The sequence below is a fragment of the Lactuca sativa genome, chromosome 6 (genome assembly GCF_002870075.4).
Source record: "Lactuca sativa cultivar Salinas chromosome 6, Lsat_Salinas_v11, whole genome shotgun sequence".
NCBI classification, from domain to species: Eukaryota; Viridiplantae; Streptophyta; class Magnoliopsida; order Asterales; family Asteraceae; genus Lactuca; species Lactuca sativa.
In genome coordinates this window covers 155,232,911-155,249,416 of record NC_056628.2, presented here as the reverse complement: position 1 = coordinate 155,249,416, position 16,506 = coordinate 155,232,911, and the positions used below count along the sequence as shown (strand labels likewise).

General features: G+C 36.9%; 1 long non-coding RNA gene across 11 annotated transcripts; it reads right to left on the bottom strand.

Annotated features, from left to right (window-relative positions):
- Positions 1 to 5,712: 5,712 nt before the first annotated feature.
- On the bottom strand, positions 5,713 to 11,442 carry LOC111901147 (uncharacterized). Of its 11 annotated transcripts, XR_006184450.2 has the most exons (6): positions 11,250 to 11,442; positions 10,836 to 11,168; positions 10,250 to 10,347; positions 9,974 to 10,160; positions 6,402 to 9,843; positions 5,713 to 6,310 (listed from the first exon to the last, which is right to left on the bottom strand). It is a non-coding gene; the product is annotated as an uncharacterized LOC111901147 (long non-coding RNA). The 11 variants fall into 11 exon arrangements; XR_006184444.2 differs by having other exon boundaries at positions 5,713 to 6,012; positions 6,142 to 6,310; positions 9,974 to 11,168; XR_006184446.2 differs by having other exon boundaries at positions 5,713 to 6,006; positions 6,142 to 6,310; positions 9,974 to 11,168.
- Between the last annotated feature and the right edge of the window lie 5,064 nt (positions 11,443 to 16,506).

The following is a 16,506-nucleotide window of genomic DNA, read 5'->3' as shown; positions in this document are numbered from 1 at the left end:
TAATCTTCAATCTTCAAGAAGCTTAGTGTCACAAGTGTAACACCTCTAATGGCTCACAAACACCATAAGAAAGAGGATGATCTAGAAGAGAGAAGGAGAGAGGCTGAATTTTGGCTATAGTAACCGAAACTGAAGCCCTAGGGTCCTTTAAGTAGCTGAGCCGTTAGGGTTTCAGTCAAAACCCTAATTGGATGACTTAGGCCTTAAGCAGCTTGAGAACCTTCTGGAATAAGGCCTCTTTGGACGAAATTAGAGTGGGCTTTCACTCCTAATTTCGTCCCCCTTATGCCCATGAAGATTCACAACTCAAAACCAACTATCACCCAATTGACAGTTCCAGTCTCCTTTATTTAATTAATCTCTTATAGCCACAAAATTATTTCTTAATTAATTCTTTACTAATATTTATTAAACTCTATGATTTCTCCTTTAATATATTATTCATATAATATATTAATAAACCATAATAACCTCTCTCTCTCTCTCTGTCTATAAATCATCCTGTCAAGTTGCTTTGGTGAAGTCAACCCAAAAGGACCATGCACAACTGGGTCAAGTACATACCAAATATAGTTACAGGCTTAGACACTAATCCAACACATGTGAACTTAGGGTTTAAGTTTTTCTGAAAAAATATGATTTTTGTAACCTATAAATCCCATCAGTATGAACTCAGTGGTTTTGAGTACTACCTCATTACTCCCCATAACTCGATGCCCAACCTCTTCCCAACAATCCGGGGTCCGACATTTCCTCCCGTAAAGCATCTTTAAGGGAGGTCAATCAATATGGTCGTGATAATTGTTGCAGTAGGAGAAATCGGTCAATGGAAGATAAATATCACATCTCCTGCCAAAATCTATCACACATGACCTGAGCATATCCTCGAGCGTGTGAGTAGTCCACTCACTCTGTTCGTCAGTCTATGGGTGAAATGTGGTGCTAAAAGGTAGCTGAGTACCCAAATCCTCATGAATCTTCCTCCAAAACCTAGAGGTGAAATGAACATCATGATCAGAAACCACTGAAACTAGAACCCCATGTCAAACAACTATCTCCTTAATGTAGATGTCAACCAACTTGTTGGCGGAAATGCTCTCAACAATGACCCCACAGGCCGTTCTTGACAACTTTGTAATAAAATCATTGTGATCTCTTTCCACTTCCATATGGGAATGAGTAAGGTTTTCATTTTGTCTTGGGGTCTCTAATGTTTGGCCTTGACTTTTTGGAAAGTCAAGCACTGTTCCACAAAACGATGTTATCTCCCTCTTCATGCAGGACCACAGTAGCTTAATCTAAAGTCTCTATACATCTTTGTGGCCCTCGGATGGATTGAAAACGTCGATTAGTGATCTTCCTCCAATAATGTATATCTTACCCCACCAACAAGTGGGACCTATACTATGCCGCAATAAGTCAATAATCACGAATATCCCTATCAAATAATGAAATATGGCCCCTAATTCTTTCTTCTTTCTAGTTTTGTCTCTTTAAACCCTCTACTTGTACCTTCTTGATCATATCTAACAATGGTGAAACGATAACCATCCTTAAACATAGATCTATGAATGGTGTACTTGCTGCCTTGCAACTCAAGGCATCGGCCACAACATTGGCCTCCCCGTGATGGTACAAAATCTCGCAGTCATAAGCTTTCACCACATCCAACCATCTACATCGCCTCATGTTTAAGTTCGACTCATCCATAAAAATACCTCAAACTCTTGTGGTTAGTATAAATAGTGCACTTGACCCCATACAAATAATCTCTCTAAATCTTCAGGGCAAAAACCACAGCCTCTAGATCCAGATCATGCATAGGGTAATTCGCCTCGTGAGGCTTCAACTGCCTCAATGTTTAAGCAATCACTCGGCCTCTCTGCATAAGTACTATGCCCAAACCCAAAATCAATGCATCGCAATGGACCACAAAGTCATCCATACCCTCGGGAAGGGTCAGAATCGGATCCTCACATAGTATATGTCTCATGGTCTCGAATGTTGCCTGCTGGTAAGTCCCCCACCGAAAAGTAACATTCTTCTTCGTTAATCGGTTCAAAGGATAAAAATCTTGGAGAAATCCTGAATGAATCTCCTGTAATACCATGCTAACCCAAGGAAACTGTAACACCCCATCTTTCAAGTAACTTCAAATTCATCCCTTGGGTTTTAATTATATCATTCTTGGTCCTTGGTTTGGTAAGAAGTGTCCATGGGAAGCCCTAGTGACAAGATGGTAATTTTGGAGAACAAGTAGTACACAGGGCATACAAGTGAGCACGCTGGGCATACACATATGTACGTTGAGCGTACGTGTGTCCGGATGAGACCCTAATTTTTAGGGTTTGTGGAGTATTTAAGCACCATTATGGGTCATTTTGACTCACACTTTCATCCCCCAAAGTTATTTATCCATTTTGAGAGAGCCCTAACCCCCTTGAGTGAGCATCTTGAGCATATAGTGTGATTTTGTGTGCCAAAAAGAGAAGATAGTGCACCAAAGGAATCAAGAAAGGAAGCAAGCTTGTAGATCTGGGATTATCATCTTCTTGGGAAGCTCTAGAGGGTATAAGGATTCTATCTTTATGCTTGGATTTTTTAGATCTTGTTTTGGTTTCTTTTTAGTATTCTTCTTGTCCCAAGTCCCAATATTTTGCATGTTATGTTTTGGACGTGTTTGGCTATCCTTTCACACCCTAGGATGGGTCCTAAGGCATAAAATGAGGTCCCTTGAGCTAGTTTGGTCCCTTGTTCTTTGTAGGAGGTCTTAATAGATTAATACCATGTATTAAGCCCTTTTTGTATGTCTAAAGTATTAAAGTTTGAGACTTTATGATTTGGGAGTACTTTTGAGTCATAGATGTGAAGTTGGAGCTTAGGTGCTTAATCCATTAAGAACTTATAAGGATTTTAAGTCATGCGAGCGTACGCCCCATGTAAGTTAATGTACGCTTCATGTACCTGGTCAATGTCCCCATATGCGGTCAATGTGAGGCTCACGTACACCCTGCGTACCTTCGGGGTATGCCCAACGTACGCCATCTGGTGGGTTTTCGCTTTTGGGCTTTGTGTTGTGGGCCACCTTTTGGGCTTTGATTGTTTGGCCCTAATGCGCTATCTGAGTAGTGTGTTCTAGACTAATTGGAGGATTGGACCTTAGGATAAGACCCAATAAGGAGTTGGGCCTATTTTTGAAAATTGGGCCAAGTATGGGACTTGAGGTAATTTGGGCCTTTTGGATTAAGAATTGGGATTGGGTCTTGTCCCAATTAGGGAATGGGTGAAATGAAAATTTACCCTATGTATGGATCATTGGTCAAGGATGGCAATCTAATTATTAATCGGATGTTTTTTTTTGTTGTATTACTTCAAGATTTTCGTGAGCCAGCAATCAGAGGTTTTCAGTATGATTCGGCTTTGCGAGGTGAATTTTCCTCATGGTACTTTCCGGTCGAAGGCACCAAGGCCGGCCCATTGTTTTGATATCCTGCTATTTGCTGATATGCCAATTATGGAGTAGATATGCATGAGTATCCTAGTTCTTGATATGCTAGTCTAGTAGATCTGTAGGGCAACCTATGATTCTATCTGCATGATTATCTATGCATGTGGTTATCTGTCCGCATATTGTGTTGGGTTGAGGTTGTACTGCTTCGTATTGTTGCCAAATAACCCTGAGGAGTTCTAGATATGTGCTGATGGCCGGGTAGGGCATGCCAGACTCATACTGAGGGCTCAATAGCATTCCAGATACGAGCTGAGGACCCGATTGATATGCCAGACTCGTACTGAGGGCTTGAGGGTATTGGAGCAATCCAGATATGAGCTGAGGGTCGGTTAGGGCTTAGCAGATTCATACTGAGGGCTCAATAGCATTCCAGATACGAGATGAGGACCCGTTTGGTATGCCAGACTCCTACTGAGGGCTGAACATTGATATTTCAGTTCGATGACCGATCGGTATAGGGAGAAAGCTAGTCATAAGTTGTGGTCCTCGAGGGCAAGCCAGACTTATGCTATGGGCTCAGGAGCAAACTAGACGTGAGATGTGGACCCGTTATGCAAGCCAAACTTATACTGTGGGATCATGGGTAATCCAGTCTTTTAGTTGTAGACCCATTGCATGCTGTTATTTTATATATGTGATCGTTTGTGTGATTGGTATTTTGGGGGAACTCACTAAGTTTCGTGCTTACAATTTTAGTTTATGGTTTCAGGTACTTCATCATGTCAAGGTGAGGGTGTGACCGTACACATCCTCGCATTTTTGAACTTATGATTTCTAGGAAACTCTGATAAGGTAAATGTTTTGAAAACTATGTCGAAAGCGATTTTGATTTTAAATAATGTTTGGGAACAAAGGATTTTGTAAACAATTCTTTAGAAAAAGGGTTGTTTTGAAAAGTTTAAATTTTATGAATTTTTACGGATGTTACAAAAACCCAGTGTTGGGCTATATTTTGTGGTTTATGCTTTGTTTTAAATGTATTATATGGTTCTCGGTGGGATTAGTGTGATTTCGGTGGGCCTTTTATATTTGGGCTTTAGGTTATCGACCTTAGTATAAATATGGTATGTGTATAGTCATTTGAAACGAATGCATTTTTGGTGGGTTGGAGTCTATTGACAGTTGAAGAGTAATCGAATGTACCTGATATTAATCAATAGAATTGTGTGCATTCATTTTGTAATGTGTTCTTGATATATTCTATTATTTGTTTCTTATCATAGTTTGATTAAGATTCCACATTAATCAAACTATTGCATTGGTATCTTGATAGATCTTAGTTCAGGGACTTACAAGTGGTTTCAGAGCCTTAAAAAACGACTTAAGGCTATTTTGGTATCAATTTCTTTTCGAAACATTAATTAGTTTGTGGTGTTTTTGGGTTGTATTGAAAAAGGATTTGCTCTTCATCGCCAAGTTGTTCTTTGTGTTCATCATTTTCTTAGTGTTCTTCACTAATTTTGGAAGAAATTACTTTGGAAATTGTTTTTGGTGATTTACCAAATTTTGGGATTCAATGGATAAGGAAACTCGATCAAAAACCTCGTTTTCGGCTAGGTCTCAGAGTTTTCGGCGACCACTTGGTGTTTTTGGTACAAAGGAAAAAGGGAAGAGTTCACGGCCAAAACATATAGTTCTCGTGCAACTGTTTTCGGTCAATCTTTTGAATTCTAGGGATTTCGGTCAAAAATTTTGACCTTTAAGGTTCTCGATCATCAGGTTGTTGACTATTGGTATTTTCGGTCAAAGAGTATTATTTTGGTTTTCAGTTAAAATCAATCAGCACTACTAAAAAAACAGCCTTTTACGACGCACATTGCGTGTCGTAAAAGGCTCAAACGACGCGCAAATGCGCGTCAAGGAAGGCCCTGTCATAAAGAGAGACGACGCACTTTTGAGCGTCGTCTATTTACGAAGCTCATTTATGACGCGCGTTTACGACACGCAATGCGTATCAAGGAAGGCCCTGTCATAAAGGAAGACGACACGCATTTGCGTGTCGTAACCTTACGACGCGCGTGTTTATGACACGCAATGCGTATCAAGGAAGCCCCTGTCAAAAAAGGTCATGTCGTAAATGAAGATGACACACATTTTTGCGTATCATAATTTTAAATGTTAAAAAAATATTGTTTATATATTTACTAATTTTCAAATTATATTTTCATTTATTGTCTCATAACAAAAAATAAAATACCATATACAAAATATACAATCCATTGCATAAAATTTAATGTCATACAAATAATCGATCCATGGAAAGATAAAAGAAGTCAATAGAAGTTGTTTTCCCCTATACATGATTATCACATACTAAATAACAAACTTTATTTCATATTCATACATATGATTACATTATTCATTAAAAAACATATACCTACATCATCCCCTAAAATGTTATTACATGATGCAAGTTGGCCACTTCATTGATGGATCACCAAGAGGAAAACCAACAACTGCCGTAAAATGTTCCATGATGTGCCCATAATCATGTCCTGTAACTTTAAACATCTAATAAAGTAAAATATCTCCTAAAAATAGAATTGCACAAGAAACAACACATCGTAATGAGAAATTACTAATATAGAAAGCACTATAGCATATATATTTGAATGACAAAGATCAGATACCTCTTGATTAGCACAATAACCACCATATTGCTTAGTAGCTTCATAACTTGATACCTTAGTTGATCAAGCAACAAACCTAAGTTCTTACTTGCTTCAATTGATAAATCACTAACATTAAGTATGGGACCCCCTCTATGAATCCATGTTGTGTTAAATTCATCTGGCAACTCTACAACACAAGTAATCAGACAAAAAGCATCATCAATACTCAATAACCATGCAAAAGAACATATAACTTATTGATAGTGGAGGATAAATACCTCCATAAGTTTGATCTTCAGGTGGTTCAGAAGAGTCACTTGGATCAGCTGTATATAAAAGAGTTACTGCTTCAATGAACTTAAGTGCAACCAACTTTCTCCGATCACTTTTCGGCTTGCAAAATATTTAGTTGTGTTTGTACATCTAGCTATGAAAAGTTCACAATATGTAGTTACCGCCTCATCAAAATGCCAAATGAAATTATTAAAATACCCCAAATCGTGACACTTACTAACTAAATTCTAAAATATAAAATATTGAAGGTGAAATAAAATACTAAAACTTGCCATGCTGAACTTGCAGATCTCTACTCACATCTTCCATAAGAATCATATTTTCTTTTTTGATTATCTAAAAAAAATGACAAAATGATTTAAGAATCCCACAATAAGAAGGTAAAACATATAAATGTCAAAGAAAACCTAGATTACAATACAATAAGTTTAAGGCCTCGAAATTTCATATTTAAGCAGAAATATTAAAAAGCGAAATTAGGAACAAGTAAAGACAAAACACAGCCTTAGACACGTTACCATTAACATGTATGTTCAAAAAAATACATGAAATGCCTCCTGTCATGCTGATTTCACCATTGATATATGAAGTATACTTTAGTAACTTACAAAGTAGTGAGCAAAGCATAAATTGAACCTCTTTGTATGAAAAGCTATACAAGGATAAATTAGTAATCACCAATCTTTCTAGAAAACCGAGAATGTTAAGTCGCTGGAGAGAGTTTTCAGGCTCAGATTTGGAGTGATTGAATCTGCAAGATTCTCTATATTTGCAATGACCAATTTGGTAAAACTGCAACACAGTTGGGTAAGCATGTAAATACCATATGGATACACAACAATGAAAGAAGATAATATCAACAAATCAAGAAGTAAATACTAGCAATACAAGTTTGTAGGTTCATTAGGCACATTAATTTACTCTATAGGTTCCCAAACTAGCCCTACTTATGGGATGTGGATCCATAAACACTGACATGGAGACTTCATATTGGGTCATGAGACTCCATAAACGCTGACATGGAGACTTCGCATGCCTTGGTTCGAAAATTGTCAGCATCACACACAAATAATGTCACAGTATAAAGTGACCATGTTCTGAAGTCACAAAATTAAATGAACCAGGTCATATTTCTCCCATTTATTGGTGGAAGCACCAATGAATCAAGAATCATGTCATCCTTCTGCACCTATAAAGATTATAACCAAAGAAAATAAGGAAAAAAATACCCAAAATAAGAAAAACAAAAAAGATAAATTGGGAATCATGTTTAGAAAGAAGACATTCAATGGTTGTATGTGCATACATCAAAATGGCAAAAGACATCCAATGGTTGTATGTACATACATCAAAATGGAGTGATATGAAACATGATACTAGCAATCCACCCATCGAGTGCAGGAGAGTAAATATGTAATAATGCATGCACCTGTGCATGATGAGTTTGAACCAAAGAAAGCAAATCTGGCCTTTCAATATCTTCATCACCACATAAATTACCCCAAACTATAGGGACTAATCGTGTAATTTACTCTTGTTTATATTCCAAAATCCAATTCCTTTGGCAGATTTACAAACCAAACAGAAATATACATCAGATGCAAAGTAAGTTTAATTTTATAAGGATTAGAAATCTTTTCACATTTCTTGTATATATTTTGATATACAGGATGTATCAGAGGTACATATTTTGAATGCAAGATATAAAGAGAAAATAGGAGATATTGAAGGAGCTCGTGCTGCATTTCAGCTTTGTGATACTTTTGAATATGATTCATCTTTCATTGAAACCACAATAAAAGAGGCTAATATGGAGCAACGTCTGGTAAACATAATCAATCATCAATCATGACTATTATTTTATTTGCATTTGTAGCAAAAAACTGACTTTATATTTTATAATAAACAGGGAAATTTGGATACAGCTTTGGACATTTATAAAAAAAAGCACTCAAAACGACAACAGAAAAGGAGAAGAGCATATTATCCCTATTCTTTATATTCACTTTTTCCGCCTCAATTACTTGGTATGCATTGCATTTCTAACACTTATATAAATTTATTTATAACTGATTATTGTGATTTCTAGAAATAAATGCTTCATGAAGCATTGTTATATCAATTTTTTATTATCATATTTGTTGCATGTTTGTAGATCACTAGTAGTGCAGATGCTGCAATGAATTTACTAATAGCAGCTGTCCCACAAGTGCCTCATTCTAGATTACTTCTAGAAGTATTCTCTCTCTCTCTCTCTCTCTCTCTCTCTCTCTCTCTCTCTCTCTCTCTTCTTTTTTTATTAAAAAAAATCTAAAATGACGGAGGCTTCGATGTACTTAGGTGGGTACCAGGTTGACTCGGTGCAACTTTTATTTATAGGAATTGATTAATTTTGCAACGACACACGAAGGATCAAGACATTTGAAAAAAAATGGACCGAATTATGGAGACTACCATAACTTGTGAATCAGAAAGTTTAGTGCAATGTTAACATATAAATAAGGAAAGAATGGGGAAGAATCAAGTCATCAACATTTTACCTTTTTGTGGTTGTCCCATTCTTTCATACATTAGACCAAGTACATGACAAAATAATATACCTTGGATAGAGCTTGACTAATAACAATTTTCCTACCAAGCACCGAAGGGAAAAGGGCATCAGGTAATGCTGTGTTTGCCGCCATAGCATTATGGAATAGAATGCCAAAAGAAGAGCAGTTCCAGCCATAATTACTACTAAACTAATAATATCTCTACCAAGTATTAAGATTAAGCAACATCCCCATGTGATAAGAACTACAACTGGAGAAATGACAACAAGCCATACACAGAGGGATAGAAAACCGCATAGTATTCCCAATTGAGGGCCTTGGGGGAAACTTGGCCATTTTCTAGCAAAGTTCCAACTGAGCAAATATAACAATAATAACAGAAAGTGTTAGGTGATAACTTTTAAGAGGTTCAAAATGAACAAATTGAAACCAACTGATTAATAACTTAAGGCATGTTAATCAAAAGTTTCCTACTTATGGTTGAACATTTAAGAGGTTCAAAATGTAATGTTATATACTTATATATCCAATTTCCAAATCTTCCTTTTTTTTAACTTTCAAGTTCTGTTTAGCTGAAGAATGTAACATGAGGTGATCTTGTAGACCACTGATAAAGAAACAATAGTCAAAGAAAGCTATTGAATTCTCCATTGCTTCAAATGAGAACCCATAACGACAAAAACTGGTTAACAAAACAGGAAATAAGGAAGAAGTACCTGTATATCCGCCATGGCTGCCAATTAACAACTCAAAGTATCGCAAAAGAAGCCAACCCCAAGAAAGTGAAAAGGGTTCCCGTATTATGCATGCCAACATTACATCCCTGTCATCCCCTTCCATGGCTTTTTCCTCCCTTTTCTCTCTAGCTTTTCAACTACACCGCAGACAATATACAGAAACAAATCAAAGCGTGATTAACATATAATTTAAAACAAAACATAAAATCCAAATTAACTAAGTTACTTTGAAACCAAAAAGATATGCAATTGAAGCAAACAACTTACTTCACTGAACTGGTTTCAGCTGCCAATAACATCATGATAACTTCTAGGACATGAAATTGAGTTCTAGAGGAACTAGGGTTTAGTTTATTTTTTCAGCTGGATAGCACTGTTATGTAATCAATAAACAATTTTCCATTGAGATTGTCTTTGATGAAGCTCTTCAAAATGAACATTGAAGATCTTCAACCTAATGTTAAACCACCACATTTCAGTTTATATATCAACCAAAATTTTAATTCTTTTTTATAGATATAATAGATAGTTGAAAAGAAAAACCTATCCTTTACAAGTGCTCGTGAAGCTCCATTGCTGTTACCAGCTCCATCACCTCCAGCAGAAATGTACAAACAACCTCAAGAGAAACTTTTAGAGCCCTAAACTCCAAGGGTAAGTAGTCAGGTGAAGTGTTACCAAACAAAAGGTTTTGAATATCCCAATATAATTGGTCACCATCCCTTTGGTCACTTGGATCGACTATCTTATAGAGAAAAAAGATTGTTGATTATCATATCAGAAGAACACAATAAAACAGAGTAGATGAAGCAAGAGAGAGAGAGAGAGAGATGATCATAGATCGAAAAACTTTGTTTACGCCCTTGAATTTCTAGGCATCTGAGTCTTTCTTTCCAGGTTTTGTATTCTCCATTGAAAGTCTCTGGTCGATAGAAACAATAGAAAACCAAGATTTTATGTGCTATCGACAGAGAAGAAGCGTCTGGACTCTAAGGGGAGGGGTTTCATTTGAAATCACGATGGTTTTTGAGGATTCTTATTTAAAAACTTGAAATTTCTCTTCAAGGTTTGTCTGTGTTTTATGTGTTGAAAACACGAGAGTGGTAGAAGATCGAGTGAGTTAACTTACCAAATCTTCCTCATTCATAAATGTAACAGATCTCGGGGCAGGTTCTTCACACAGACATGCACCGATTCAACAGCTACTAAGTTCGATAGAAAATTGAGGAAAATCATCTTGGGAGGGGAAGTTATTTGGGAAGAACTTGAAGCATTTGAAACACTAGACCTTGATTTGATGTAACTTGACAATGGCCATTGTAGATTGATAGATTGAAGACCTGGAGCGATCCCTTGTGAAGAAAGTTGCACGATTACAGAGAGTCCTTGTTGATTGAATCCAAGGATTCCGTCAATGGCTCTATCGGGTTTGGTTAAATCCCCAGTTTGGAATGTGCTACATCTGGTTCATGAACTTGCCAAGTCAATTAGGGTTTTTTTAATGAAAAATGAAAGGGGTTAATGGATTGGGATGATGTCGTACCTGAGAAAACAAAGAAAAAGAAGGAGACCTCGCAGATCAATTACGATTCACCTTCGAGGTTTACAGAGAGACAGGAGGTAGAGAATGAAGGGAGATCTAGAGGAGAAAGTATCATAGTGGGGAGAGTGGATTTCAAGGATGAAAAATAGATAGAAGATAGAAAAAACAAGGCGAGTTCTCAAAATTTTAGGGATTTCGTTTCCCCCTTGTCTACTAAAAGCGCGTTTCATTAAAATTATAAAGCGACAGGTACAGACGACGTGCGTTTAAGATAAAGCGCCCTCCGTGTTTTTAATTTTTTTTTTCTTGAGACACTAAATTAAGGGCAAGCAAGCAAGTAAACAATCTGCTTATAGAAAAATTAGAAGCGCAAACTAAAGATTTAAGCAGGATTAAAGAAGAATACAACACCAAATGTGTTCACTATCGTTTTGCCAAAGAGAAAATTGCAAACTTAACTGCGGAACTTGATGCATTAAAGGCTAAATTTAAGGATGTTGAATTTAATTATAAGAAATTCGATGTGTCAAGTGAGTTTGTTGATTCAATGATAGAAAAATAATTAAAAAGGAAAGACAAACAGGGTGAGGGTCTAGGGTATCACAGTGTATCACCTCCTACTCCAACTTCTAAAACCATAAAGATAGAAAAATATGTTCAAAATGATCAACCTATTGTCACTGTTTCAGTTAATATTGAACAATCCGGCCCAAATGAGACTATTAATGTGAACGATACTAATGTTTCTACTTCATGTGCAGACAAAGTAACTGTGCAAGGTGGGTTTGAGTAGAACAAAAATAATTCTGGTTCTGATGAAAAAGCTTCAAAAACTTATGATGATGATAATCCCACTGTTAAAAAATTCAAGCCACAAAAATTTGTTAAACAGTCTAACAAATGTGATTGTGCTTGTGGAAGTTCTTTGAAACAAACTTCATTTGGACAAGGACCAAGTCACAATCTTATTTATTTGAAAAGAAAAACTTTTTTTTAACTGTGGGACTCTCGGTCACATTGCTAGAAATTACCTACATCTCTCATATGTTCCATACTATAAACAATGGTGGCAGGACGTGCCAAGGGGGAGATCTTCCACAAGGAATCCTTCGAGGTCACATTCAAGCAATGGTGATTGGAATGCTAAAAAGACCAAAAATCAGACTCTCAAGAACAATAAGGTCATGTCTGACAAGAGATCTGATGTGAGACCAAGATCAGTAAGTACAAAGTCATCTCAGCAATCGGTCTCAAGTTCCAAAGCAAGTGTTGAAGCATCCATCCGAGTAAACAAGAAAATGGTTAAACCTGACTACATATGGGTAGCAAAAGTTTCCACTCCCAAATCATCAAAATTTCCTAACATCTATTCATCCTCTGTGTTTGATAAACAGGATATGACTTGGGAACGCGTGTCATACATAAATGGAAAAGGTCAACCTAGTTTTAAAATGGACTGGGTTCCCAAAACCAATGAATCCCACACTTTGTGTCGGAGCAGCTATGGATGAACATTATCAGACTTCGGTATGTTGATAGTGGCTATTTTAGGCACATGACAGGGGACATCTCTCTTCTGCATGACATTCAGAATTTTAATGGAGAGCATGTGTCCTTTGTGGGAAAAGGCAAAGGAAAGATCACAAATGGGGATTTCTTCAATTGCTAAATTACGGTTTGAATTTTCTGACTCTTCTCTTCTATGTGTTTCGATCGTCCAAAAACTTATTTTTCTAAAACCAAACTCGTGCTTGTGGGATTTCTTAAGATGATACGTTTTGAAGACCAAAATTTCTTTTCATTTAGTATTTCTTATTTTCCTTCATTTTGTTTTACTTTTAGAAAAGGAAATTTGTGTCAATCTTTGGGGAAGTGATATGAGTTAGTGATAAAGGGCAAACGAAATACGTGTAAAGAACTAAAGCTGAATTGTCTAAACTTTGTGTTCAATGTGTTGGTAGGCATAAAGGACTAAGGCTAAAGGACTAGACAATGTAAACTCATTTGGACGTAGAAAACCTCATTTGGACTGACAATACGACACTTGAATAGATTTAACAGTAAAATAGACAAGGAGGCTTATGACTTAAATTGAAGCTAACTATCATCTGGATTTGTGGCTCAACACTTCATTGGAATGTAGACTAGTGTCCTTTATTCTGGTATTGACAGGGGATGACTAAGGGGTTCTGATAAATTGGGTCTGTTTAAAATCGTTATTATTTCTTTCTTAGTAAGCCATATGTTGTCCCCTCTGTGTGATCAGAATATCCGACCTGGGACACAACATTTGCACTCAGATGATGTTCACTTCTTTCAAGTCAGTATATTGTCTCCTACAAATCTCAAATATTTTACTCTCTATGTTCGTCATATGTTGTCCCCTCTGCGTGATTGGTAGATCCGACCTGGGACACAACATATGCATTCCACAATGATTAACTACTCACCTAAAGTAAAGGATTCTGAAGAAATTTATTCGATTACTAGGGTATGCCATGAAGTAGGGAACATGTTCTAGTGCACTAACACTAACAACACCCGTAACTAAAGGCAAACTAGTAGATTTTACTGGCTAAATTTAAGTGGACAACAATATCCATGGTCGTCGTCAGACAAAATGGTCTATCTAGGAATATAGTAGCTATATATAGTCACTCATAATCTGTCCTAAAAAATCTTATTTATGTTTAAGTGGATCACAATATCAATGATTGACCAGAGCTTTTCATGAACGTGTGTGCTGATAAACCTCATTAGTTTGCTTCATAACGTTTAATCCCAAAAAGTTTTTGTTGTGGATTACATTTTTGTTTTTATTTAAATTTGTACATATTCTCATTATTATGCACAAATTTAAGTGGGGAAATAATAAAATTCAAATAAAAAGAAATAAAAAAAATTAAAAATAAATATAAAATTTTAAAATTTTAAAAAAATTTTAAAATTAATTAAAAATATATATGTAAAACATGTGTGTTTAATTTTATTTTAATTTTGTTATTTTGGTTTTTGAAATGTAAAATCGAGAGAAATCCCTCTTATTAAATTTGGGTTAATCTTCATGGGCCGATATAGGTTGTAGTGGGTCTCTAGAATTTTTGGTCATATATATATATATATATATATATATATATATATATATATATATATATATATATATATATATATATATATATATATATATATATATATATATATATATATATATATACTTCCTTTTCGGCTGAATAGGGTTTTTCACTGAAAAACCCCAAACAGCCATTATTGCAGCCATCGTCACTTTCTTTCTTCTCTCTTCGAGTTCTTTTCTACTAAAACCTACTCAATCGTGGTTCTTGTTGAAAATTGTTCGGTGAATCAGGTAGATTTTTGATTTTCAATCATGGCATTGTCATTAAAGTTCTTTTTGGTATACTCAATTGCATAGATTTGAAGGTTTTCAAGTGGATTGTTCGAAGATTTTTCAAAAATATGAATTGGAACAAGTCCCGAGGAGATTTCGGGTTTTTGGTTCAACCAGGATCCGACCGAAATCAGATGGAGGCTTGACCAAAAACTGGGTTCTCGGCCGAAGTTAATCAACGTTGACTGAAATCATCTAGTCAATAAGAGTTTTGACTGAAATCAATCTTTTTGACCAAAATCGACTAAAATCGTGACCTTAACCAAAATCGATTGAAAATTTGTCCTTAACCAAAAACGACTAAAACTTTGACTTTGATTCAAATCAAATTTCAATCTCAATTTAATTAATTTAAAATTAATTCTTACTTGGGTAGTTTGGTGCAGATAAATGGCAGAGCAACTAAAATTCATAGACTCTCACAACATTGCGGGATATCTAATGGATCCACCTGCTGCTCATCAAGAATTCAAATCCATGATGGTGGGTTTGAACAATTGTAGGATTTCTCAAGCCCTACGTGCTAATCCAGTCATCCACAAGGACCTGATCATTGACTTTTGGAAAAATGCTTCGATCAACAAGCAGGGAGCAGATGGAGCTAGTATTGTTAAATCGATGGTGAAGGGAACACAAGTAATTATTTCTGAGAAAGTTATCCGAGAGGTACTTGAATTTGGTGATGCATCTGTATTCCCAATTGAGTACTCTACTGATCAAGTCAAGGAAGTTCTTGAGAAGATTTGTGATGAACGAATCTGTAACATCCCAGAATATCAAGAGTAAAGTTGAAGGGCTAAAAGAGTAAATTAGGAAGGGGAACTCGGCGAGTCCATGGGTGGACTCGGCGAGTAGGGTCGCAACTTTGGTCACGTGTTAAGTGGCCGACTCGGCAAGTCAGCGGATGGAATCGGCGAGTAGGCGCTGAGTGGAGAAAACCCTAAATCCGGAGGATGAGCCATATATAAAGAACATTATACCCTATCCCCAGCCTCTTTACCCTCTGTTGAAGTCCAAATAGCCCTAAGACGTGATTGTGAGGGATTAGAGTGCAATTGGAGCTTGGAGAACTGGTTGTTGAAGAAATCTTGAAGGAGAAGAGACTTGGATCAAAGGGCTTTGAAAGGATCCGGATTAATCTTCTCTTGGAGCTTCCTTTTGAGGTATTATTTCATTGTTTGAACTGCTCTTATCTATATTCATCATTTTTGGGGGTGTTACAGATCATATCTTTTGATGTATTGGAGTTTAGAGGTTAGATCTGAGGTTGCTACCTCAGATCTGGAATGGAGAAGGGTCAGAATGCATAAAAGTCCCTGTTTATGAGTGATTGATGGAGCTATCTTGTCCCAAACCCAAACCCTAGAGTGAAAATGCCTAGATCTCCTTGGATTCACGTAAAGTTTGCCACTTTACGCGATGGATGGCCTTAGGAAGGGTAGATCTATGGTTTAGATCATCTGCATGGCTTGGAAAGGCTCGGTATGGATTCAGACTCGGTGGTACTCGGCGAGTTGCTTGAAGATAGGCTGGAACTCGGCGAGTTGGAGGAACAACTCGGCGAGTTGGAAGAACAACTCGGCGAGTAGGTTGAAGATAGCCTTAGACTCGACGAGTCTGTTCTTGGACTCGGCGAGTCTTGTCGAAGAGTCCCAATATTTTCTGGTTGAGCCAAGAATCGGTGAGTCAAGGGATGACTCGGTGAGTTGTGTGCGAGTGGACTCAGAGTTGTTGGACTCAACGAGTCTCGGGGTGACTCGGCGAGTTGGGTCGCGGATTGAAGGAAATGTTGGGCATGGGGACTCGGCGAGTCATCGGGATGACTCAGCGAGTAGAGTCAGTCAAGGGTTG